Here is a 24,791-nt window from a genome sequence, read left to right as displayed (position 1 = left end):
TAAGAATCCAGTCGAGTGCGTTTCCAGCTTTGTGAGTTGGTTTATCCACTGACTGTACAAACCCGATGTAAGAGTGTTTGAAGAAAGGATTGGACTTCTAGGTCCTGAAGGTTGTTTGCCCATAGGTTAAAATCTCATAAGATAGCAACAGCAGTGATAGTTTTACATATGCCTCCTATGAGAGCTAACAATTGCTCCTGAAAAAGAGGGGTTTCTCTTGGGGGTCCATAGATAATTATTAAATAGAGTGGGTTGTGTCAGTATTAAGTTGGATTGCTTCGCATGAATCTAATTGGGGGGAGGAGGAGATATAGAAGTCAAAAGAAGATTTAAAAATAATTGCAACCCCCCCTCCGCGTCCGGACTTCTATCCTGCTGGGGTAGCAAGAGCTATGGCATGCAAAGCTGTGTCATGGAGCTATGTCTCGGTTATGACAAGAAGATCAAATTTATTATCCATGATGTTATCAGCAATCTCTGTTGCGTGCAATACCATGGAGCGTGTATTTAAGAGGCCACATTTGAGAGTAGTGTCATTTGCATGTGTAGGAGTCTTATGATTATTTACACTTATTAGTGTGTGTTCACCTTGTAGTGCGACTGTGTTAACACAGTCAGCTGTGTCAATAATATGCTCATGTATTGTACTAGAAGGTGCATGATCACCTACTCCGCAGGATGTGGTTTGAAAGAAGTTTTCCCTTTTGGAAATGCAGTTAGCTTCCGCCTGAAGCCGTAATCTACGATTCCTTTGAATCATGGATACAAGATCAATTTGGGTGTTATCTTTTGCAAGCATGGCAAATATGACACGAAAAGGATAGCAATAGCAGGAGAAACAGCCAGGCTAGGCACTCACCTGTAGCGAACCGGAGCAAACCGGCCCCTACGCGCCAGCGCTTACGCGCCTGACGTGATGTTAAATACACGTCAGAACTACAAAATGATGGGAATTGTAGTTCTCTGCAGTTTCTCTACAATGCGAGTAAAAGCCTGCTAACGCCTTTAACAGAATTCCAAGTGTGCTTATACGGCGAAAGGCACACGGAACAGAGCAAATTTCAATCAAAGGTTTAAAAAGCACACTTGGAATACTCCAACATACGCAAATATAAAAGCACAGATTTTTTAGAAAGGCTAAAACAAGGTAAAAATAACAGCACTTCAACCTAACAAGTAAAATAAACAGAATCAAGTCCTTGAGACCTGCCGGTTAGCTGACAAATTAGTACAGAGTCCCAAGTATCTAGTGTGAGAACCCACTAGGGGTAAGATGGAGACATAGGGGCAAGGTCTACCAAAGCCTGGCAAAGGGGTGACCATGGTCCATTTGCAGATTTCTGCACCCAGGGAGGACATGAGGTGCCACCCATCCATTTTGGGAGGGGCACCAGGAAAGTGTGGGCAGCCCCCTCCCCCCAAAGGATGGGGCCTGCAGGTTACGGTCCCCCTGGGCCCCTAGGGATGGGCCCAAATAAAAAAATAAGCAATGAAATACAGGGGTGATTTGGGGGGTGAAGTGCCCCCCACTAGACCACCAGGGACTTTATGGAAAGGGGGGGTGTCCCTCCCCCAACCAAAATGGAGTTGGGGGGCCATCTCATGCAGCCCTCCCTGAGGGGCAGATAGCTGCTACTAGGAAGGGGCAATCAGACGCCAGGGAGGGATGCACGAGATGCTCCCCCTTATCTGCCCCCAGGAAGGGCTGCATGAGATGCCCCGCTCCATTTGGGTTAGGGGGAAGACGACCAACCCCCTTTACATTACATAATTCCCTGGTGGTTTAAGGTGCCCCTCAGCCCCCCCTAAAATGCATCCTAAGATTTAAAAAAAAAAAATTGGTTACCCAACTTCCCTTGGCGCAGATGGGCACATTAGTGTGCCCATCTGCCCCCAGGGTGCCCAAACCTTACTACCCCATCCATTGGGGGGCCTGTGACGTTTTGTGGTGCCCTCTCCCCATGGCCCCAAATGGAGGGGGGCACCTCATGCATCCCTTCCTAGGAGCCTCAGGGAGTGCTGCATGAGATGCCCCCCTCCATTTGTGGTGGGGTGGGAGAAGACCACCACAAAATGTCAGACAGGCCCCCCAATGGATGGGGCAGTAGGTTTTGGGCACCCTGGGGGCAGATTGGCACACTGCCCATCTTCGCCAAGGGAATTTGGCTAAAAATAGAAAATGGAAGGCTGCATTCTTTGGGTGGGCTGAGGGGCACCCAAACTCACCAGGGAATGTTGCAATTGAAAGGGGGGGTGGCCCTCTCCCCCCACCCAAAATGGAGTGGGGGCCCAACTCATACAGCCCTCCCGGGGGGCAGATATCTGCTCCGAGGAAGGGGCATTTGACCCCAGGGAGGGCTGCAAGAGATGCCCCCTCCGTTTGGGGGAAGGGCACCCCCCTTTACATTACAAAATTCCCCCTGCAGTTTAGGGTGCCCCTCAGCCCCCCCTAAAATGCAGCCTACCATTTTCAATTTTTCTCTTTGTTTACCCAACTTCTCTTGGCGCAGATGGGCACTTTAGTGTGCCCATCTGCCGCCAGGGTGCCCAAAACCTACTGCCCCACCCACTGGGGGGGCTGTCCCATGTTTTGTGGTGGCCATCACCCCCCAACCCCAAATGGAGGGGGGACACCTCTTGCGGCCCTCCCTGGGGGCAGATTTCTGCCCCTAGGAAGGGGAAAATATGTGTTTTACTGGGGAGTGAGGTTCAGTAGACCACCAGGGATGGCCTGGCGGTGATCGGAGAGTAGTGATGATTTGATTTGTTTTTGCTGGGGTCACCGTAGGTAACAAATGTTTGTTTTGTTTACAGCTTTTTCAACGCCAGCAGCTGCAACGTAATGCAAGTACTGTTTGTGGGGTGGGTGAGACTGGGGCTGGATTGTTGGCGGTGTGGGCGCGATTGGGGAGATATTTTGGTGGACTGACAATTGCAGGGGAAAGCCACAAATTGCCCCCCATGCCAGCAGAACATTGGTGTTTCCCTGGGACAGTCTGCAAGCCCAGGCTGCACCTCTGGCTGTGCTACGTTACAGATATCACCTCCGGGGAGGAATGGGGATCCTGCCGGGGCTCCCTGGGACTGGTCAACCCACATGGGAGACAGGGGAATGGTCATCCCACATGGGAGACAGGGGCCCAAGGCCAGGTACGTGATCCCCAAGCATCCTGGTATTCTAGCTGGCCTGCGTTACAGCTTCTCCCTCCGGAAAGGACAGGGAATGTCCCGGGCCTCCAGGGAACCACTGCTGGGCTTGGGGACGTTCAACCCACACTAGAAGTCAGCCAACCAAGGCCAGGGATAGGACCCCCTGGCACTCTGGCAGGGTTGCGTTACAGCTTCTCCCCTCGGGAAAGGACAGGGACCCTGCCGAGGCTCCCTAGGACTGCTGCTGCACTTGGGGATGGTCAACCCACATGGGAGACAGCCGCCCAAGGCCAGGGACATTACCCCCCCCCCCCCCCCGACTTTCCCGGAGCTCTGACTGGCCTGCGTTACAGCTTCTCCCTCCGGGAAAGGTCAGGGACCCTGCTGGAGCTCCCTGAAACTTCGGGGAGGCATTGGCACACTGCCAGGACTCCCTGGTGGAGTAAAGCTGTTACACAGGCCAGCAAGAACTGCCGGGTGGTAGGGGGGGTTATACCCCTGGCCTTGGGCAGCTGACTCCCAGTGTAGGTTGAACGCCCAGCAGTGGTTCCCGAGAAGCCCAGGACATTCCCCCATCCTTTCCCAGAGGGAGAAGCTGTAACGCAGGCCAGCCACAATACCAGGATGGTTAGGGATCACTTACCTGGCCTTAGGCACCCGTCTCCCATGTGGGTTGACCATCCCCAAGTGCAGCGGCAGTCCCAGGGAGCCTCGGCACGGTCCCCGTCCTTTCAATGAGGGGAGAAGATGTAAGACAACCCAGCCAGAGCTCCAGGGTTGTAGGGGGTGAGATCTCTGGCGTTGGGCGGCTGACTCCCATGTGGGTTGAACGTCCCCATGCCCAGTGTTGGTTCCAAGGAGGCCCGGAACATTCCCCGTCCTTTCGGGGAGGAAAAAGCTGTAACGCAGGCTAGCCAGACTTCCAACAAAATTGGGGGTAATGTCCCTGGCCTTGGACACCAGTCTCCCATGTGGGTCTTTGCCGTGGCTTGTGAGTAATAAATTCTGGGGTGACTGGCGCAAATCAGACATCTGTGAATTCCAACGGGTGTCTTTTCAGAAATGCATGGGGTTCCCCGTTTTCCTTGGTGGCTTCCACACCCTAGGCCCAAATATGTAGGCTGTCTCCCCAAACCCGTATAGGGTTACCAGTGGTTTAGCATTTTCCCTTTGCACCCAAGTAAGTGCACCCACAGATGTGAGGTATTCTTTTCGTTGGGACACCTATGAGAACGTGGGATGGTAGAACATGCATTGTTGGCAGCATGTTTCGGTGGGTGGCCAGAGTGAAATGTGACAGACAATGTGTTTTTTCCAACAAATGTCAAGAGACATTTCCATCTGCCCACCCACCGAAACACGTCGCCAACAACAGATGTCCTACTATCCCGCGTTACCACAGGTGTCCTGCGGAAAACGGTACCTCACATGTGTGGGTGCACCTACTTGGGCGCAAAGGGAAAAGGCTAACCCACTTGTAACTCCAAGCCTTTTGGCAGGGCAGATTTTGTTCATGTGGGCAACCTACAGATTTGGGCCTAGGGTATCGAAGCCACCAAGGAAAACAGGGAACCCCATGCATTTCCGAAAAGGCACCGGTGGGAATCCACAGAGGTCTGACTTGCGCAATTCGCCCCAGAATTTATTACCCACAATCCCCTACAAAGTTTGATATTTGGTGGAAAAAAAACCCACAATGTTCACTTTGTCAGGGGTTCTGGGTAATAAATTCTGGGCTGATTTGCACAAGTCAGACCTCTGGATTCCACGGGTGTCCTCTTTTCAGAAATGCATGGGGTTCCCAGTTTTCCTTGATGGCTTGGACACCCTAGGCCCAAATATGGTGGGCACATGAGCAAAACTCGTGAAAATCTGCTGTGCTAAAAGACTTGGGATTACCTGCGTTTTAGGCTTTTTCCTTTGCGCCCAAGTAGGTGCACCCACACATGTGAGGTACCGTTTTCGTCAGGACACCTGTGGGAACGTACAACATTTGTTGCGTTTGCGTGGTTTTCATAACGTTTTGACCCATTTCCTGCTGCCCTTTGTCACACAACCCTTTCATTTCCCAAATGTGACCTACATTTAGTCGCTGCTTTAGACACTACACACTCCTGCACAAGCCACCTACCCTTCAAAAGGTCTGCCTGTGCGCCTTCAAAAAATGTATGCTTGCCCTTCCTCACCACATTTGTTTTCCTTATTTACACATGCTAAGAACGTCTGTTTAGGCCGCAAGCATACAACTCCTGTGTACCATTGCTCCGTTTTTGGCTTGTGGTATCGCTTGTTTTGTTAAACATCACAAAAGATTTGCAATTTCCTAATTGCAAGAGTGGGGGGAATGTAGAGGAGCATTGTTTTTCTCAAAACTCATAGAAGCCATTGCTGTGCCTGGCCAACCATGTCCACCACATAACCTTTATTTGGGTAATTTTCCCGCTTTTTTCCCAAACTATGGATATCTTCCCTACATAGTTGTTGCCTGACCTGTGCAAATCACCCCGTCCTAAACTTGGAATGTTGTCTACTTTTAAAAAATGTATGCCTTTCTGTCCTCCCATTCAGCTTTCCAACCCTTTTTTTCCATTCCGTCCACGCATGTCCTATTGGGAAAAAGGCCAAAATAGGCTACCTCTCACAAAACGGTTGATAACCATATCAAAATATTTTTTTTCGTTTCCACTCAACCTATTGAAAGCCAGGAAAATGGGGAATTCAGCACAGCAAACCATTTGTTCCTAGCTTTTACAAGGAAAAAAAGACCACAGGCTTCCTTGTACATCATTTCATTGGCATTTTTTGAAGAAAAAAAAAAACATTTTCTCTCTTTTGGTTATTTTCTCTCCCCCCCCCCCCCCCCCTACAGCAAACTAGGATTCCTGTGTGCCGTTACGACTGCCTACATGTGGGAAAAGAAGGGATCAAATTTGGCCGAGATATCTCATGTAACAAAAAAGTTACAAGGCATTGAATGGCAACATACCGAAATCACCAAAAAAGGCCTTGGCACTGGGGGGTTGGGTGGGAGGGGGGACACATGGTACTTAAGGGATTATGGTTGGCTCGCTTAATGTCAAGGGGTTAAACTCCCCCACCAAAAGATCCTTGGTGGCAAGGGAGCTGGACAGAGATAATCTGCACATATAATTCATCCAAGAAACCAGACTCAAAGCGGGAGAAGAGAAGCCATTGAAGGGGAAGGTAATCGGTCAAACGTTTTAGGCCTCATCAGATAATGAGATGGGGCCTAGGCCTGATACTGAATCAGAATAGAAAACCCGAAGGTGCAGCAACTAATGGAAGGTAGGCTCCTGGTGGTTCAGGGTGAATGGGAAAACATATCTTTTACCCTAGCAGGGGTATACGCGCCAAACCAAGGGCAAGGAGAAATTAACAAAAAGGCCCTCTCCACACTAACAGTGGTCTCACGGTAATAGGGGGAGACTAACACGTGGGCAGATCCACAGAGAGACAGGCAAGCAACAAGTGGGTAAGCCAGAGAGCTGACTAGAGAGGAGTAGTGAGTTTAAGAACAATCTCAATGAAATGGTTGATGTCTGGAGGGAGGCCAACACGACTCAAAAAAGGGTACACGTTTGTGCTGGTGGGATTCAAGGAATAGCGGCTACTGCAGGGTGAGGTGGCAGCATCTCCAATGAGTGCCAGAAAATGATGTTTTATGGGTCCAACCTGCAAGCTGGGATGGGCGACGGGGGAAGAAGGGAGGGAGACGGAATGGGCACAGTTCTGTTCTATGATTCTGCCGAACGGACAGTCATTACGACCTTCCCACCTATGGTTGACATTTTGAAGAGAACGAGGTAAGTGACCGGAAAAAGATTTCAAGGCAATGAAATCCATGTCACAATGAACACTCCACTTGTGGTGCAAAAAGGTCTATTGCTAAAAAGGCACTGTAGTTTGCAATGACAATCTGATGGCAGCCTCGATATGAGAAAGTGTGTGCCTCTGATGGCGCTCTGGTTGTCAGCAAAATTGTGGCGTTATAAAATCTCCTGCATCACGTGAGCTGGCTCAAATGGGAAAGATCAAAGCAGGAAAGAGGTTACCCACATATTAATTTTGTTAGATGACAGGTACCCAAAAAGTGGTATCAACCAAAGTTACACAGAGCGAAAAAGGGTCCTGTAGTTCCAATGTAATTACTCAAAAAGAAGGGGGCAGTCACTTGCTTAACATGTCTTTCAAGAGCTCATGGCAGGGAACATTTCAGAGACACTTCCACGTGTAAAATGCAAAAAATGTATAACTTACAGAAAAATGGCATATTCACTAGGCAAACAGTAAAAACATGTAATATATTAAATCCTGTTGAGGAACCTTTCTCCAAAGAATACTTATCAAAAAATTGACCTCAGAGCCCTTATATCTGTTGTAGAGATATTGTGTTTCGCATGGGTTGCACAACAGCGGAGAAAATGTGGTTCCTCCACTCCGCTTTACAACTCAAAGAAAAAGAACGTTGTTGCACACTCTCTTTCATGCGCCACTTAAATCAAGAAAACACCACTCAATTGGAATATGAAAATATATGTCTGTATTGGTGCGGGTAAGTGCCCTTTGTGATGACACGTGTTTCAACGACCACGCCGTCTTTTTCAAATCAGGGCCAATATTTAAAGTTGCGTAATTTGGAACGTTGCTTTTCAGCTACACAACGATTCACGGGATCAATCCCAGCCTCTGCAAAACGGCAATAGCACCTCCGTACGATTCTGTCCGCGTTCCGGCTCAAATGGGAAAGATCACAGCAGGAAAGAGGTTACCCACATATTAATTTGGTTAGATGACAGGTACCCAAAAAGTGGTATCAACCAAAGTTACACAGAGCGAAAAAGGGTCCTGTAGTTCCAATGTAATTACTCAAAAATAAGGGGGCAGTCACTTGCTTAACATGTCTTTCAAGAGCTCATGGCAGGGAACATTTCAGAGACACTTCCACGTGTAAAATGCAAAAAATGTATAATTTACAGAAAGATGGCATATTCATTAGGCAAACAGTAAACATGTAATATATGCCTGTGTTACCACCTAAAAAAGGTAGGAGGGAAGGTTCAGACTTTAAAATGGGAGCGGCTAGGGGCGTGGCTTGGAGCGCCATCAATGTGGTCGCTCCTCTGAGGCCGCCTGCGGGATGCCCGCCACCGCCGTCAATTCCCGGCGGTTCTAAGCGGGTTTCCGTGTCGCCAATGCCATCTAAGGCGACCGGAACAGACATGGCACAACCTGGCCAAACATAGCCTTCGACCGAGGAGGCGTTCTACCAGAATTCAGCGGCCAAACTTCTCCCCCGTCTCCAACCAAAGAAACAAGATGGCCGCCAAGCCGGAACCCAGCAGCACACTCCGCACCTGGTGGTAACGGGGCCTCAGAGCAGACTCTAGCACAGAACCATCCGATTCATACCAAGGCTGCCCGGAATGCACCTGTGCGCATCCTCGGCGGCTGGGGCCTGAGTACCTGACGCACACTCCGAGGGACCGGGAGAGCGGGCTTCCACCCCTCCCCCCGCTACGCCGAACGAGTCGGAACCTCCGCTCAGCGACAGCCGACATCACCACAGAACCGCACACGTGAGGTTCACAGAGGGACCTGGGACCTCCACCAGAAAGGGACCACCGATGGAGACTTGAGATGGGGCGGGGAAGCAGCGGAAGAACTGCTTTCATCCAGAGAGGCCTCGAGCCCGTGGGCCTCATCGCAGCGACCACGCAACAGTCGGCCAACCTGCACCGTTCCCGACTGAGACCCCCCCCACACCAACGCTTCCTGGGGCGCCCCTGCCCACTCGCCCAGATCTGGACCAGAGAGGGGGTCGAGAGCGATACACACCCCGAGTGCAGCCTCCCACTGCCCTAGGCCCCGCTGCTACTCTTTCAATCAAGACCGCCCAATACGAGCAGCATGTCGAGGCAAACAAAGGTGAGCAAGGGCACAGATATCTCCGCCATGTTTACTGCACCAGAGAAACCCAAGAAACAAGATCCTCCTAAACTGACCCCACAGAAGCCACAAGAGGACAGGGGCGCCCTCGCTACCAAAGGAGACCTGATAACCTTCATGGTGGATATTAAATCGAAGTTTCGCGCCTGCCTCTCGGAACTCACCGCTAAAGTTGATCAGACGGACCAAAGGGTCACAGAAATCGAACAGAGGCTCGGAGAAATCGAGGACCATTCTCAGGACCACACTACCATGCTGGGGGAAGTGCAAAGATCCATCGATTCCCTGCACCACAAATGCGAGATCCTGGAGTTCAAACACGAAGACCTTGAAAATAGGGCACGTCGCAACAACCTCCGCATTCGGGGCGTCCCATCCTCTATCCCCGACAACAAGTTAGCGGATTACGTGGGAAGCTTCTTCGAGGCCCTACTCCCGGATCTGGACAAATCTCAGCTCCTGCTGGACCGGACCCACAGACTCCGCCCACGCCGTGGGACAGATTCGGACCCCCCCCCCCAGATGTTATTACCAGGGTCCACTTCTTCACAACCAAAGAGGCAATATCAGCGATCAGTCGCCAAGGAGAAGAGATCACTTTTCAGAGCACCCCACTTCAAATATACCAGGACCTCTCACCACTTATTGTCCAGAAAAGAAGAGCACTCCGGCCTCTGGCAGTGTTCCTTCAGGAGCAACAGATCCGTTACAGGTGGCTGTTTCCGACAGCTCTCCAGTTTACATATAAAGGCACCCTACGCCGAATCAGTCACCTGGAAGACGCAGAGAAAATCTTACATCCAGCCTCACCCCGAGATCCTTCCACGCCAAACCCAGAGAGGACCGAGGACTCTGGACCGCCTCCCTCCCCAAAGCCCAAATGCACGTCATGGTCGTCAACCCAGCGGAGCAGCAGAAAGAGATGAACGAGGACGCTTCCACGGTCCCAGGTTCTGTCAGCAATTTAGCCAGGACGCAGGTGCCCTTACCTAAAGTAGGACCCGCCACCCTTCCCTCGAACTAAGGAACCTTGAAGGCGGTGGCGGCGGGCCATACCCATGGTTCACACCCACTCCAAGGATACTTTCCAACCTTTGTTCCTTGGAAACCCACAGTACACAATACGTGATGGGACAGTTGGCCATGTTGGCCCAGGGTATGCCCGTACTTACAATGTCGGTCTACCCTCCAGTTAAAGTTGCGGCCCCCCCGTTGGGGTTCCGCGTTAAAACCTCAAGTGCAGGATGATATCAAGAGATTCCCTAACAGACATGGCAGTTGAATCACTGCCCCACGACCCACCCTAACCCAAGGAAAGGAGAGAGACTTCAGCGGACCTCCAGACGCTTCGGGTCCTCTCCCTGAATGTTAATGGCCTGAACTCCCCTAACAAGCGAAAGGCAATTCTACTGAAACTCCGGGACGAAGACGCAGCGATAGCCATGCTCAAAGAGACTCACTTGCTGCCGGCAGATGTGTCCCGGCTTCGTTCCCGGTTATTCCCGCTCCAATTCTTCGCCTCTGGCACAAACAAAAAAGGAGGTACGGCGATCCTCTTCAGGAAAGACTTGAACCCACAGATTCTGGAAACGAAAATATGCCCAGAAGGCCGATTTACAGCGGTCAAATGCCTCCTAATGGGAGATCTATATACTCTGATCTCGGTGTACGCCCCCAACACCGGGCAATCACACTTCTATGACTCCTTTGGCACATCTCTCGCTAGCTTTGTGGAGGGCTAAACAATAGTCGGTGGGGACTTCAATGGGGTTCCCGACCCCACCAAAGACCTGTCACACCCCCCGACTCCAAGCGACTTCACCCAAGCACTTAGCCTCCTCCGACTCTTCAGGACCCTGGAGATAATAGACTCATGGCGGGTGTTCCACCCTGACGAAAAAGATTTCTCTTTTTACTCTTTCGTCCATCGCACCTTTTCAAGGATCGACCTGTTCCTGATCTCCCCGCAAACTTTCCCCTCAGTCAAAGAAGTCTCCATCGGCACAAGAGCGATATCCGACCACGCCCCAGTGCTCTTGGAACTCCGGGTTCAGAACCCTAACCTCAATAACCCACGTAAATGGATGTTGTACGACCCGATCCTTAACGACATGGCCACCAGAGACAAGATCGCAACAGGAATAAGAAATTTCTTTAACGAAAATCCAGCCTCGGACACCTCGTTAGCGAACAACTGGGACGCCATGAAGGCAGTAATCAGGGGCTCCTTAATAGCCCAAGGTGCGGCCTACCACCGAGACAGGCGTCAGACCCGGACGGCTCTAGAGAACAAACTAAGAGAAGCCGAGGCACTCTACAAGGATAAAGGCTGGTCCCCCAAAACGCAACGGATCATTCGTACGGCAAGGAAAAAACTGGAAGCCCACTATGCGGAACAAACCGCCCAACTAATGGCGAAGGCCAAACAGTCATACTATGCGAAGTGTAACAAGGCGAACAGGTTCCTGGTGGCCAAGCTAGCCAAGCAGAGACGCGTCAACGCGATCACTTGTCTGCGTGATCCCAATGGGGTCACACTATACTCAGAGCCCGAAAAGCAACGCCTCGCAATAGATTATCTGACCCAAATCATGAAGGCAACCCCACAAAACTTACCACAACAGAAGGAATACCTGCAGCAGGCAGCAGTGCCCCGTCTCTCCGACGCAGCGAGACGCGAACTGGAGGAGCTTATTACAGGGGAGGAAGTTGAAGAAGCCATCAAATCACTTAAAACACGGGCCCCCGGCCCAGCCAGCTTTTCAACCAGGTTTTACAAACTATTCAGAGCACAACTGATCCCCCACCTGGTTACCCTATTCAACTCCTTCAGGGAAACGGGAGCAGTGACCCCATCAATGCAGGAATCAACCACCATCCTCCTGCCCAAACCTGGAAAAGATCCAAGAAGCATAACGTCCTACAGACCGATCGCACTTTTAAACATCGATGCGAACATATACTCTTTTAGCAACCCGCTTAAATCGCATCTTGCCGAAGATCATTCACCCCGACCAGGCAGGTTTCATCCTACACCGGACAGCAGGTGACAACATCCGGAGAACCCTGAACCTGGTGGATCTTGCCTCCCGGAACTCCCAAAAACTAGTCTTAGTGGCTCTCGACGCAGCCAAGGCATTTGATAGGGTGGATTGGACATTCATGAGACACACCCTAGGGGCCTTCGGCTTCGGGTCAACTTTCCAAATGATGGTTCTAGCCAACTATAATAGCCCTAAAATTAGCCTGAGAATCAACGGACACAGCTCGGCTCCAATCCCCTTATCATGCGGAACCCGGCAAGGCTGTCCACTGTCACCCTTGCTTTTTGCACTCACCATGGAGCCCTTTGCACAAATGATCAGGAGAAACGACCAAATCAAGGGCATACAAAGTGGCCCCACGCATCACAAAATCGCCCTATGCACAGACGACATTCTGCTCACGATCTTGGAGGCCCACTCATCTCTAAAACACGCGATACGAGAAATCGCCAGCTATGGCGAGGTCTCAGGCCTCACCATAAACTTCGATAAATCATCCGCCCTGGGTATCGGCCTCACCCCAAAAGAACGAGAACCACTGACTAAGATGTGCCCGATAACATGGGAAAAAAGAGCCATCCCCTATCTAGGGGTCCACATCCCGGCTGAACCAAGAGACACATACAAAGCCAATTTCCCCCGACTCTTTAAAGAACTGGAAGGCGACTTGAAGCGCTGGGGGACCCAAGAGATCTCAGGAGGATTGGGGGTCCCAGACTTGCAGGCCTACAGAGTGGCAGCCCCATTGGCTCAGGTCCAGGCATGGCAAAATACGACCAACCGCCCTAGATGGGTAGAGCTGGAACAATCACCAGTGCCCCTACCCTTACGATTTCTACCACACATCCCGCCCCCCCCCCCAGGACCCAATGGGGAGATCTCCTGCTATCAACCAAACACACCCTTAGCTCCTGGGACTGGGCGCTAAAACGAAAGGGAGTGCCAAGAGGACTAAGCCCACGCTCCCCGGTCTTCCATAATCCAACGTTCGCACCGGGAACGAATCCTCACAATTTTCGTAACTGGATTAAAGGCGGGCTGGAGACCATAGACCAGCTGTATATGGGGAGGGGGGATGGGGGGGACCGCTCACATTCGCCCAATGCAAGGAGAAATTCCAACTCCAGGAAAGGGATAGATTAACCTACATTCAATTACGCCACTGGTGCTCACATCCCCAAACTCTGCAAGCAGCGACACGCCCTCCTACTGCCCTAGAACTCACTCTGGGAGACCTTCCAACCCGCGGCAGAGTATCCACCCTATACAGGCGCTTCCTAAGTGACTTCCTGACCACAAAAACCCACTGCATGGCCCAATGGGAGGCGGACCTGGGTCACCCGATAGAGGATCAAACCTGGGTGGACATATGGACCAGAACACACACCTCGTCCACCTGCATTACCAATAGGGAATGTGCGTACAAGATCACGCTGCAGTGGTACTACCCGCCCCTCAGACTTCACCATATTAACCCCCAGGTGGATCATTCTTGCTGGAGAGGATGCGGCCACCCAGGCTCCTTCTTCCACATGTGGTGGGCTTGCCCAAAAGGTCCAACAATTCTGGAAATCATGCCTGGGGTCCATCACACAAATTACCGGAACAACGATTCCCCTGGAACCAGAACCAGTTTTGCTGGGAGCTCCAATCCCCAGGACCTACCCGCGCTCCGGGACCAGAGCGAAACTACTAACCCACTGCCTACTAGCAGGGAAAACGGTGGTGGCCCGAGCTTGGAAAACCCCGGAAGGCCCTCACATAGCCCAATGGTGGACCCAACTTTGGGACATTCTGGTAGCGGAGAAGGTGACTGCAGCACAAGCGGGAACTCTCCATCGTTTCAAGAATATCTGGCCCCCAGTTCTGGAATTCGACCAGCGCTTCCCCGCCCTGACCTATAAACCTACCAGGGCCCGCTGGATCTTGAAAAATCAAGAGATCCCTGAGGAAGATATAGACGCTGAGGCGCAAACTGGACAGCCCAGGAGGGAAGATTCCGCCTACAATGCCCAAGGGACAGAGGGACCAAAGGGAGGAGGGAGGAAACTCAGGGGGGGGATAAAGGACTGGGGATCAACATGCCTAAATAATCACTGCTTATAATGTTTGTAATTGTCACCCTGCCTTGATTTAAAATAAACAAAGTTAAAAAAAAAAAATGGGAGCGTCTCAGGACCTCAATCATCAGAAGCAGAAGCGAGACCCAAAAGGTTGCCAGACTACTGCCGATATCTGCCCCACACAGAGCGAGAGGCACATAGCAGAGACGTCAAACAAATGTTGTACCGAGAGCCAAAGAGAGCAGGCACAGCCAGACCACCGGAGACCGCGGCACGCCAAGAGGGAGAGAATCACACAGCAAAGCTGCTACTAGACACTGATGCACGGAGTGAGAAAGCTGCATAAGGAAACCCCCCCTGTACGTGGCAGACCCAAAGGACTTGCAGTACTGGTGAGCAACCAGGCAAGCACATGCAACGAACAAGAGGTCCTCTAGATCACGGAGGAATTTAAAAAAGAGTAAGGGTGCAGAATGAGGAGACTGACAAGTGGCCACCGTCATGTTGTCAAAATGTCTACTTCTGTCCCTCACACTTGTAGTGCCCTCGCCGCAGAAGACTTCTCCCTCCCCCCTCCTCCTCGCCGTTCCACCGGCCCAACTCTGAGGGACCAATGGCCACCACGACGGCAGCTGATCCAGCCTGCCCTTCCAAAAGCCCGAGGCCCGCACTTGATATGCAGCCTACCAGGGTGAGCCAGCATGCAATGCCACACCCCTGTAAAGGCCAGCGTTTAAGACCTTGCACACTGCTCCCTGTCTGGCCCCGTCCAGCAACGGCTGCCGGCCCGCTGCCCTACTCTCATCTGCCCGACTACGCCTATGCCACTTTTACTCTCATCATCACCATCATCATGTATACTGTAGCGCTACTCTGACCCAACTTGGATTTCGTCAACTACCTTATGCCCAGTCAGTGGTACCGGCAGGTAAGGGATTCAACACCCCTATCATTAATGTTGGCTGTCCTTTATGCACCGGAACTGTTCTCCTGCTTTTTGCCTCTTTTCATTTCAAGCTTGCTACCTTCGAGTGGCGTGGCGCACACTTAACTACGTCGCAAGGCTCGGTCCACCAAGACTGCCATAAAATTGGCTTTTATTCTCTCTCCCCCTCAGGTCTCCTGGGTAATCCCTCGCACTAAGGATGCGTACTACTGAAGTAGTCTAGCCAGCCCCGGCGCGATTTCATTAGCTTGTGCCACCAGGTCCATATTGAGTACTGGTCCATCCAGGTCTCTTGATACCATCGTCTTTCCTCAGCTCATTTGTTCCCCCAATTTTCACGCCTAGAAACACTTGTGTACAGGTGTATTATAAATGCCACATCCTTTTTCAACTCCCTTCAAGTGCTACACACGCCACTGTGACGTTAGCACAGGGGTTGGTTATGTTGCGCCGCTTCGATTACTAATCTACTACTGCGTACATTCCACTGCTTTTTACTGTTTTTTTTCTCCCAACCTCCCCCTCTTGAGGCGAGGACTCTTCTGTGTACACATTCACAACACCTGACATTTGCACTATGACTATGCCTGTAGTATGCTTGTGCGCACGCCTGCAGTAGCCCCCCCTTAACATGAGGTGAGGCTTTTCCAGTCTGCACACACACACCAACTCTTGACAAACAATATGCGTGTTCTTGTACTTAACAAATTGTACTATGTCCTTTCTCTAACTAGTACCTAGATGTCTCAGGGCTTTATGTGCTGAAATAAATGCAAAATAAATAAAATCACAAAGGTAAAACCTCAACAGAAAAAAAAGAAGAACAATTCTTGTGAATAGCCCATCTCCACAGAGAAACCAGCACAAACAGGTAACCACCACCAACAGGTAAAGTAACCACACGTGTACAAAAAGGACAAATCAATTGATAAATAATTATAGACATGAACCTCAGTTGGACACAGTTTGAGCTGCACTGGATCGTCAGCTCGGCACCAAACCAACTTTACATGTGCCAGTTCATTCTGAACAACCGGGTAGATGGCTGTTAAATACCCATCTATCCCTGAAAGGAACCAACTGCACAAATCACCCAAAGTTATTCAAACTCCGCCTACTCGAGTTTCAGCTGACAGTGGTTTGATCCTCAGGGCATGAAAATCGTTCACTGGAGATGGAAAAATTCTGTGCGTTATCTACTTGAATGCATCCACACCAAAAAAATACTCTTAATGCAGCCACAGAGGCACATAATTTATCATGTAGGTGTCCCCCGAAATTCCGACTACACCAGTTCCCTACAAAGAATCTCAACAGGTAGGTAGACTACTCAAAGCTGTGCTGTATACCAGCTATCGCATACATCAGGGATACGGTATGCATCTATTTAACTGCGGAACAAGGTTGTTTGGCACCAAACTTACATTTGCAGGTGTCTCCACACTGGATGCACCCTGGCTCCCATGCATAAACAGACTGGGACAGATCTTGTTCAGATTAATAATAAATATACAAACTGAACTGCCATATATGCACCATTGTCGAAGGAAGGAATATATGGTATGTCTTTAAAAGTTATTTGGTTCCCCTGCTTAACTCAGACAGATATCAGCCCTTCACAGAAGAGCGGGTTGTAAGCACATTGAGGACTCAGTACAACGCATGTTATTTTCTGTTAGTAAGTCTGGTAAACCAACCCAGTGGACGGGCAAAGGTTTTTCCACTATGGAGGTCAACCCAAAATCTAAATCAGGGCTTCATGTCCAGACGTGTAGCAGTTCAAAAGCCAAACTCATGTATAATTGCCCCTAGTTGCCATCAGCTTTCTAGGTTATAGAACCTGGCAAAGCTTAGCTTAATATTTAGAAGGGTTTTGCTTGCACGTTTTCTTGTGCATGGTTTTAAAATGCACAGGCTCGCACCGACACCCTGGCACTGTGGAAGCCTTCAAAGCACTTAAAATATTTTGCAGGTGTTGAGCTGGAGACTTTTGAAGAGGTGGGTCTTGGGTTCTTTTCTAAATTGTAGGAGCGTGGGTGCGAGCCTGATGCAAACGGTGAGGAGGTTTGTTTGTTTTGTTTGTTTATTATTTATAATGCGCCGAAAAGCCCAAGGGTAACATGGCGCAGCAGATACAAGAAATTGCAAGACTTGGTTACAGACAGTAATATATGTACAGGGATGAGTACAGTAATAATATCAATCGGCAGTAGATATAAAATGTATACAGTTAGCAGTTATGTATCCAAGATGTAGGCCAGGAGGTCCTAGATGATGGTTGTCTTCAGCCAGGATTTGATCTTTGAACGAAAGATTTGGTAAGGAAGGTCCATTCTAAGAGTGGGTGGTAGGGAATTCCAAAGCTTGGCTGCTTTCACTGGGAAGCTATTCCCGCCTATAGTTGCACGTTTGTAAGAGGGGACGGATAGGGAGTCTTTGTAAGCTAGCCTCGTTGGTCTTGTGGATGTTAGTCTGTGAAATCTGTTAGTCAGATAGGTAGGGGCTGCATTGTTAATGGATTTATGGGTGAGTGAGGCAGTTTTTAAGGAGATTTTATCTATAATGGGGGTCCAGTTGTGTTGTTTGCTGTATGTTGTGATGTGGTCTCTTCTTGAGATGCCCAGGGCCGCTCTAAGTGCATTATTCTGGAGAGTTTGTAGTTTGCCAGTGACGGCTTTGGATGACCCAAGATAGAGGGCGTTGCAATAGTCCAGGCGGGAGAGTATAAGGGCTCTGGCCAGGGTTAGGCAACTGGCCTCGGATAGAAAAGGTTTAGCTGTCCGGATCAATTTACAAGTGTAGGACGTGGAGGAGGCTAGTGAGTTCACTTGTCTGCTAAAGTTGAAGTTAGAGTCCAAGTAAAAACCCAATGTTTTGACTTCATGTCCAACCCTGATAGTATTGCCATCAATTATGAATGATGAGTATGCAGGGCTCAGGTTCTTTAGGCTAGCTTTAGTGCCCAGTGTGATGAGTTCCGTTTTATCATCATTCAGGCATAGACCGTGAGTGGCCATCCATGCCTGGATGATGATGTAGACCCTATTCACCAAGGCCAAATCCTTTGCATAATCTCCAGAAAGCGGAAGGAGGATCTGGGTATCATCTGCATAGTTAGTGTAGGTGATACCGAGATGGTCCAGATCATCGAAAAGGGGCTTGGTAAATATGTTGTACAGTGTCGGGGAGACACAGGAACCCTGAGGCACACCGCAGGTGATGGGTATAGGGTCTGCCGCGTCTGTTGGCGAGAAGACCCTCATAGTTCTGCCATAAAGGAAGGATCTGATCCAGGTAATAGCCTCGGGGGAGAAGTGGGCAGCCGTGTGGAGATGGGTACAGAGGACAGCGTGGTCGACCAGGTCGAATGCTGCGGAAAGGTCAAGGAGGAGGAGTAAGGCTGCTTGACCATTGTCTTTGAGCAGATCAATCTGTGTTTTAAGGTCGATGAGAGCTGTTTCAGTCCCATGTTGGGGTCGGAAGCCTGATTGTCTGGATCCTAGCAGGTGGTGATCCTCCAGGTGCTTCTGTATTTGTACATAGGCGACCTTGTCCAGAATTTTCAGAAGGAATGGTACTGTTGTTATAGGCCTGTAGTTAGTTGGTATAGTTGGGTCGAGGGTGTTTTTTTTTTAGTAGGGGTAGTACCCAGGATTGTTTTAGGTTAGTTGGGATGGAGCCGGTGGAGAAGGAAGCATTGATTAATTTAGTGATAAAGGGGGAGAGGTCACGGGCAGCGTCTTTTATGAGCTGTGCTGGGCATAAGTCTCCTTGGCAGTTAGATGGCTTTATTGACATGATGATTTTTTCCACTTCAAGTGTGGTCACTTTGGTGAAGTTAAATCGTGATTGTTCAGTTGTGGACCGTTTCTCAGGTTTAGGCAGGGCAGGATTGTTCAAGGAGGCTTTTTTACAAGATATTTTCTTTTGTAGCGTAGCGATTTTATTAGCTAGGGCAGTTCCATAGTCTTGGGGCGTAGGCAGAGAAGGCTTGTTTTCTGGCCCTTTCCTTTTTGCAGCGATGGATTTCAAGTCTGCACTTGTCCTGGCTTCTGGTGGTGCGCTGTCCACAGGAGATACAGAGTTTCTCCTCAAGGTAGCTAGATGACCTGAATGCAACTGCCTTATAGATGATGATTGTATCTGTATAGACCCTTGATGAGGCATGCGGCCGTGTTTAGGACACTGCTCAGGGGCACAAGGGCAAACATTGCCCCAATCTAGGTGGGATAGCACCAGTGCACCTAAACCTGTCCGGAGGCAAGAAGGGCTTGACTTTCCACAGGAGGGAGAGCCGATAACCTGCCTGTGTTTTCTTAGCTGTGTGTGTATTGAAGGAGAGGTATTTGTCGATTTGAAACCCAAGGGACTTGGCGCAGGAGGCGAGCTCAGGTGTGAACAGTTTTCTAGGTAAGATTTTGAAGTGGGAGTATTTTACTCCAAGTTAAAGTTTTTAAAGATATATTATTACCTCTTCAGATCAGGCAGTAATAATAGCAGTTTCTATCTATCGCATCAAGTGTACTACTGGTCCAAACATCCCAATGGAGCTAGCCGTGAGTGAAAGCAAGGGCACACATTCTTAGGGCCGTTTCCCGTTGGGAGTATTTTTACTCCCCGTTTTTATTTTTAGGGAGTATTACCCCATTTTTAGGGGGTAAAATATTTACAGGGCTGGGTGTGAAACCCTCAGGGTTTATGGTTGATAGTGTTGACTGGCATTGGGGCGAATATTCCTGGAACCGTCAAAAAATAGCTCCCCGAATCCAGGAAATCCATTTGCACCCTTCATTTATTTCAGTGCATTGGGACCGCTGGGATTCGAACCACTGTCATTAGGATTAGGGGAAAAAGACATACCTCTTTTTAAGATTGTGCTCTGCCGAAACACTTAGATATAGCTTTTTAGATTAAAAAAAAGGTACGCCCCTTTTAAACTTTGCTTGCAATGTTATTAGAAACCCCTTTCCTTGGATTATTTTCCAGTTTTCATGGTTAATCTGAGCAGAAATGTTTATATGGGAGGTATCCCTCCGTCGCTGGTGGTATCGGACAGGAAAAACAAAACCCCATTTTCAGCACTAGCTACTGTTAATAAACCTCTTGACCCATGCAGACGAACATTCCATATCACTGACCATCATAGGTGACAAAAATTTTGGATGATGGGCACTTTTATTGCAATTGGTTTAACCAAACCTTTACAAATTCTAAATCACATTAGAAGTACTATCAAATATACACCGTTAAAAAAGTGAAATGAAAATACAAAAACGATACAGTTGATACATAGCATTACAGATAATTCATTGCACATACACCATTTGACATAGTTCATTGCACATACCAATTGTTATAATAATAAAATAGAAAGAACAAAATACAATTCATTCAACAACCAGTTGGCTTTGTGGCAAGAGTTCCCCTTTTGCACTCTATACCATCTTAATGCCCTTGATAAATCCTGAAACTGCTAATCCTTCACGTACGTTTTGTATGCCAAGACAGCACTTCCACGGTATATCCATAGAGTAGCACACATGGTAATCATTCAATGTTCCTAAGAAAACATCCCTTAAATCTTTCAGTGCTTCACATTTCAGAACAGGATGTTTCACAGATTCTGGTTCCGACTGGCAGAACCTACAGCAAATTTCCTCTAGGGGTATTGGTTTCCTTCTTAACAGGATATCCTTTGTTGGTAAGATATTCCATTTTAACCTCAGGAGTAGCCCACAGTAATACTGATTCGAAAACTGAAGCAAGATTTTTGAGATGGACCCTCTGCACTTAGTTCATGGGCCAAGAGACTCAGTGATATATACGAATGCTAAGTTCCTTTCGTTAGGATCTAATCCTGATCCAGCAGCCGTTTTTTAGTTAGCGTCAGATACTAACCAGAGTTTGCACATCAGAGCCTAGGTTTTGGAGAATAGTCTCACAAGTATTTGTACGTTCTAGCAGGGATACAGTACAACTTACAATTCCGATCAACTCATCTAGAGTTTTCAAAAAGTAGGGGCCATAATCTTCACGTATAGTGTCAGTAGCCTCCACTGCACTCGGGCCCAAAGTGAGATATACCCTAATTAATATCCAATAGCTGCTGGAGGCACAGCATTAGGTATACAGAGGATCCGTCTCCAAATACCTCCATTTTATTTAGGTTTTTCACTATCGTACTGGGGCAAAATACCAAAACATATGTTAACTTAGGAACAATCTTTCTCTCGAAAAACATGAATGCAGGTTTTAGCGAAAACCTAAAAATTCTATCTTCACGATCTGGGATTCCAAGAGCTTTGCCTTGTGTGAAAGGATCTCCATATGGGTTTTGATTCCCTTATGTGACCGAAAATGGAATCCCAGATACGCAACACTAGTAGATGTACTCACTGAGGTTCCTTCAATATGCCATGTCGGGCGTAAGTTCTTCCATGCAGCTTTCGTGAATGACAGAATTTTAGTTTTACTCAGGTTTATACAAGTCAATTTTCTTAAGCATATTTAGAGAAAATGTCTAAGAGGCTGTTCAGACCCACTCTTGTACGATCAAAGATCAAGAAATCATCTGCATACGCCAGCCATATGATTTTACATTGGCCTATCCTTGGTGCTAGCAACCCTTCATGAATCAGGCTCTACGCCACATCCGACATATTGGTTGAAAATCCAGGGTGCTAAAACACACCCATCTAACCCCCGGTAGGATCGCACTCTCTTTAATATATCAACTTTCTGACTCAGGCGCACCTGGATACCACAGTTCTCACAGAATCCCTCAATAAGTTTCAAGAGACCCAATGGCAAACCCCATGCAGCAAATTTATTCCATAATTTGCTGCAATTCCCACGCAGCCAAATGCGGCTGAGAGATCAACTGGGCCCATGAATGTAAAGCCCTTTTCCTCCCTCCATGCATTTGAGGGTAAACCCATTGATGTTTGTTGAGTGGCCCTTGCGCAACCCCGTCTGAAATTTACTAAAAGGGTGAAAAAGCTTTTCCCATTCCTCCAAGTGCGATAGTAATAGAGCCAAAAAGATTTTATAGTCTGCATTTATTAACGAGATCGGTCAGTAATTTTTCAGATCCGACCTACTCCTGCACTTGAAGATTGGTACCACATATGCTGTGTACCATGATAGTGGAATAATACCCGTCTGGAAAATATCCTTAAATTGATAGTACGGAGACTTGGCCAGAGATTTGGGTCCGCCTTAAAAGTTTTATTCATAAAACCATTAGGTCCCGAGGCACGTGACCTTTCACATTTCATTATTAAAACCTTAACTGTACTGATCTCAAAGGGGGGTCCCTATTTATCATATTACAGTTTGTCCAGATTTTCTTTTTCCCTCTCACCTGGTAGACTTATTGGGTCACCGAACCCTTTACCAAAGAATTCGACCCATTGACATTTCTTCGCTGTAGCCATTTCTTCACTGTAACCATGCAGCGAAGCAGTGACGCAACCGGGGCTTGCATGGGCTCTAACCTCTGTGATACATACCTTTCCCTTTGACATATGCATGCAGCAAGAGCACAGTTTATAACAGACCTGTGACAGTACATCAACACTACCAAGCTCGAGACCATAGCAATGCAAGTGGTCAACTATTCAAACACAAGGAACAAACGTATATTTGTATGTGTACTTGCGGATATTCAGGTGTTCATGATCTAGCTCGAATATTTCAGGAAACTAACTTGTGCTTGTAACCTTTATGCATTATAAGAATGACCCCATTGTACTACCAGTAGAACTTTTGACTCCCAACTAGTATGACATCTTTGTGACATTGTGTGCTTACTTATTTTTTTTTTTTTAAATTACACTAAGAAACCTATACAAGACTTTAAAAAAAAAACATGCAACTGGTGTGTGTAAAATAATGGACAAAAAAAATAAAAGTTCACATTTCGTCTATAAATTATATTTGGGTGAAGCTATGTCGTCGGTCCCAAGTGGGAGATCCAGCTCACTAGGTGACTCGTGAAACCAAGTAGATGTTTTTTAGCTTAACTCAGTGGTATTCAGACATTTTCCTACAGTGCACCCCACCCTTGAGTAAAAATATTGTCCACCTAGAGTTTTCCCCTCTCTAGGGGGCACAAAGAATCTCCAGGGGGAACCCAGGATTTTTAAAATGCAGATTTTCTACTGCTTATTTTTCTATTAAAAACAGTCACGTTAAAAGCTTTTCAAGGGTACGGGCCCCCTCTGGACATCTTTCAGACCCCCCAGTTTGAGGACCACGGGCTTAACTCAAAATTCCATTGTGGGCATCGCCATGTTCAAGTACCACTCGCCTGGAAAAGAGCACCACTTTGCACACGTACCATCGCATAAACCATCCGTAACAAGGCAGAGCACAATGACGGCAAAACATCAGGGGTATTAAGAGGCTAACTGGGCCCTACGGCAGACTTCAACATGTCTGGTAGGCCACAATCACCATGGACGAGTTAAAATTGGAAAGGGTAAGCAGAGAACACCAAGCTATAACATACAGAAAAGTCTACTTGAGAATTGTCCAAGAAAATCTCCCACTATTCACCAAACGCCCTGCATGGGCCTCACTCGCCAAACCGGTGTCCTTTCTAACATCTCCGCCCTGGTTCTGTCAGTGGCCAGACTCACACGAGCCCTCACCTACAACCTCCACCCTTGTTCCTCTAAAACTATTGTCTCTCCCAAGAACCCAGAGGAACCGATTTAGCTTACCCAACCTATGAAGCACACTCACCGTTACTTCTTATGCTTGCACAAACGAGTTTCAGGGGTACCGACTCACATTCTCGCCGGATAGACGCACTCACTAACCCAGATTATCGTTTTACCGTTATCTCGATGTCCTCACACTTACCGTCCCCCACCGGGACCCTGCCCACCAGTCACCGCTCCTTCCAGCTACAGCTTCCGCTCCACCAGACGGTCTACGGCGTCAGCTCTCGCGAGAACCGGGAAAGGGAAATTAGAAACTGTGCAAGACTGGTGGGGGTTTGCAAGAACCGCCCACAACCTGACGGCGCGTGACAGCGAGGGGAATGGAGGCGCGAGAACGGTGGGCGTTGCCCGGCGAGCTTTGTGAGATCTCTACGGCGCATAAAATGGGTGTGCACCACGCAGCCGTGCTGCAAACCCTTTTGGAGATGACGCAGGGACTCGCCATTCCTATGACAACAACGCGATGATTTTATTGACATAACGAAACAGGGCTTTATTGACAGTGTAAGCTGGGATGTGTTAAGAAACATGGACAAATATCAGCCAGGACCCCGCAACCTAGACAAACAGCGTCCGCAAACAGATTTTACTCCTCGCGCCCGCTCAAAGTGCAAGTGCAGAGTCGTTAGATATGCCAGCCACCGTGATGCCGCCCAGACCGGGGTCGCTCATCCTTAAACCTACTTTAAAGGAAAGACACTACCCTCCTAGAAAGTGATTAGATGTACAAAAATGAACGACACATAAGTGAAAACATTGGGCCAGCAAAGACACTTAACAGGGCATATTCGTCCACAATTTTCCATAAATGCATTGTCTGTGTTATATCGCTAATAATTGCACACAAATAGCGCAAGATGCCAGGGTGCGAGACTGGTTGGAATTTCTAGAA

At 48.6% G+C, this 24,791-nt stretch overlaps 1 protein-coding gene across 2 annotated transcripts in view; it reads right to left on the bottom strand.

Annotated features, from left to right (window-relative positions):
* Positions 1 to 24,334, bottom strand: part of GRB2 (growth factor receptor bound protein 2) — a 281,266-nt gene extending 256,932 nt beyond the window's left edge. Inside the window, exon 1 of one of the 2 annotated variants that reach the window (XM_069654806.1) lies at positions 24,039 to 24,334. The gene's annotated coding sequence lies outside the window, so the exon portion shown is untranslated. Of the gene's footprint in view, positions 1 to 23,918 lie in introns of both variants that reach the window. The other variant, XM_069654808.1, reaches the window with a different exon arrangement.
* Positions 24,335 to 24,791: the final 457 nt, after the last annotated feature.

Source organism: Ambystoma mexicanum, chromosome 3q, assembly GCF_040938575.1.
Source record: "Ambystoma mexicanum isolate Mex_15411 chromosome 3q, UKY_AmexF1_1, whole genome shotgun sequence".
NCBI lineage: Eukaryota > Metazoa > Chordata > Amphibia > Caudata > Ambystomatidae > Ambystoma > Ambystoma mexicanum.
Note: the sequence above shows the minus strand (reverse complement) of the source record. Positions and strands in the feature narration are given on the sequence as shown.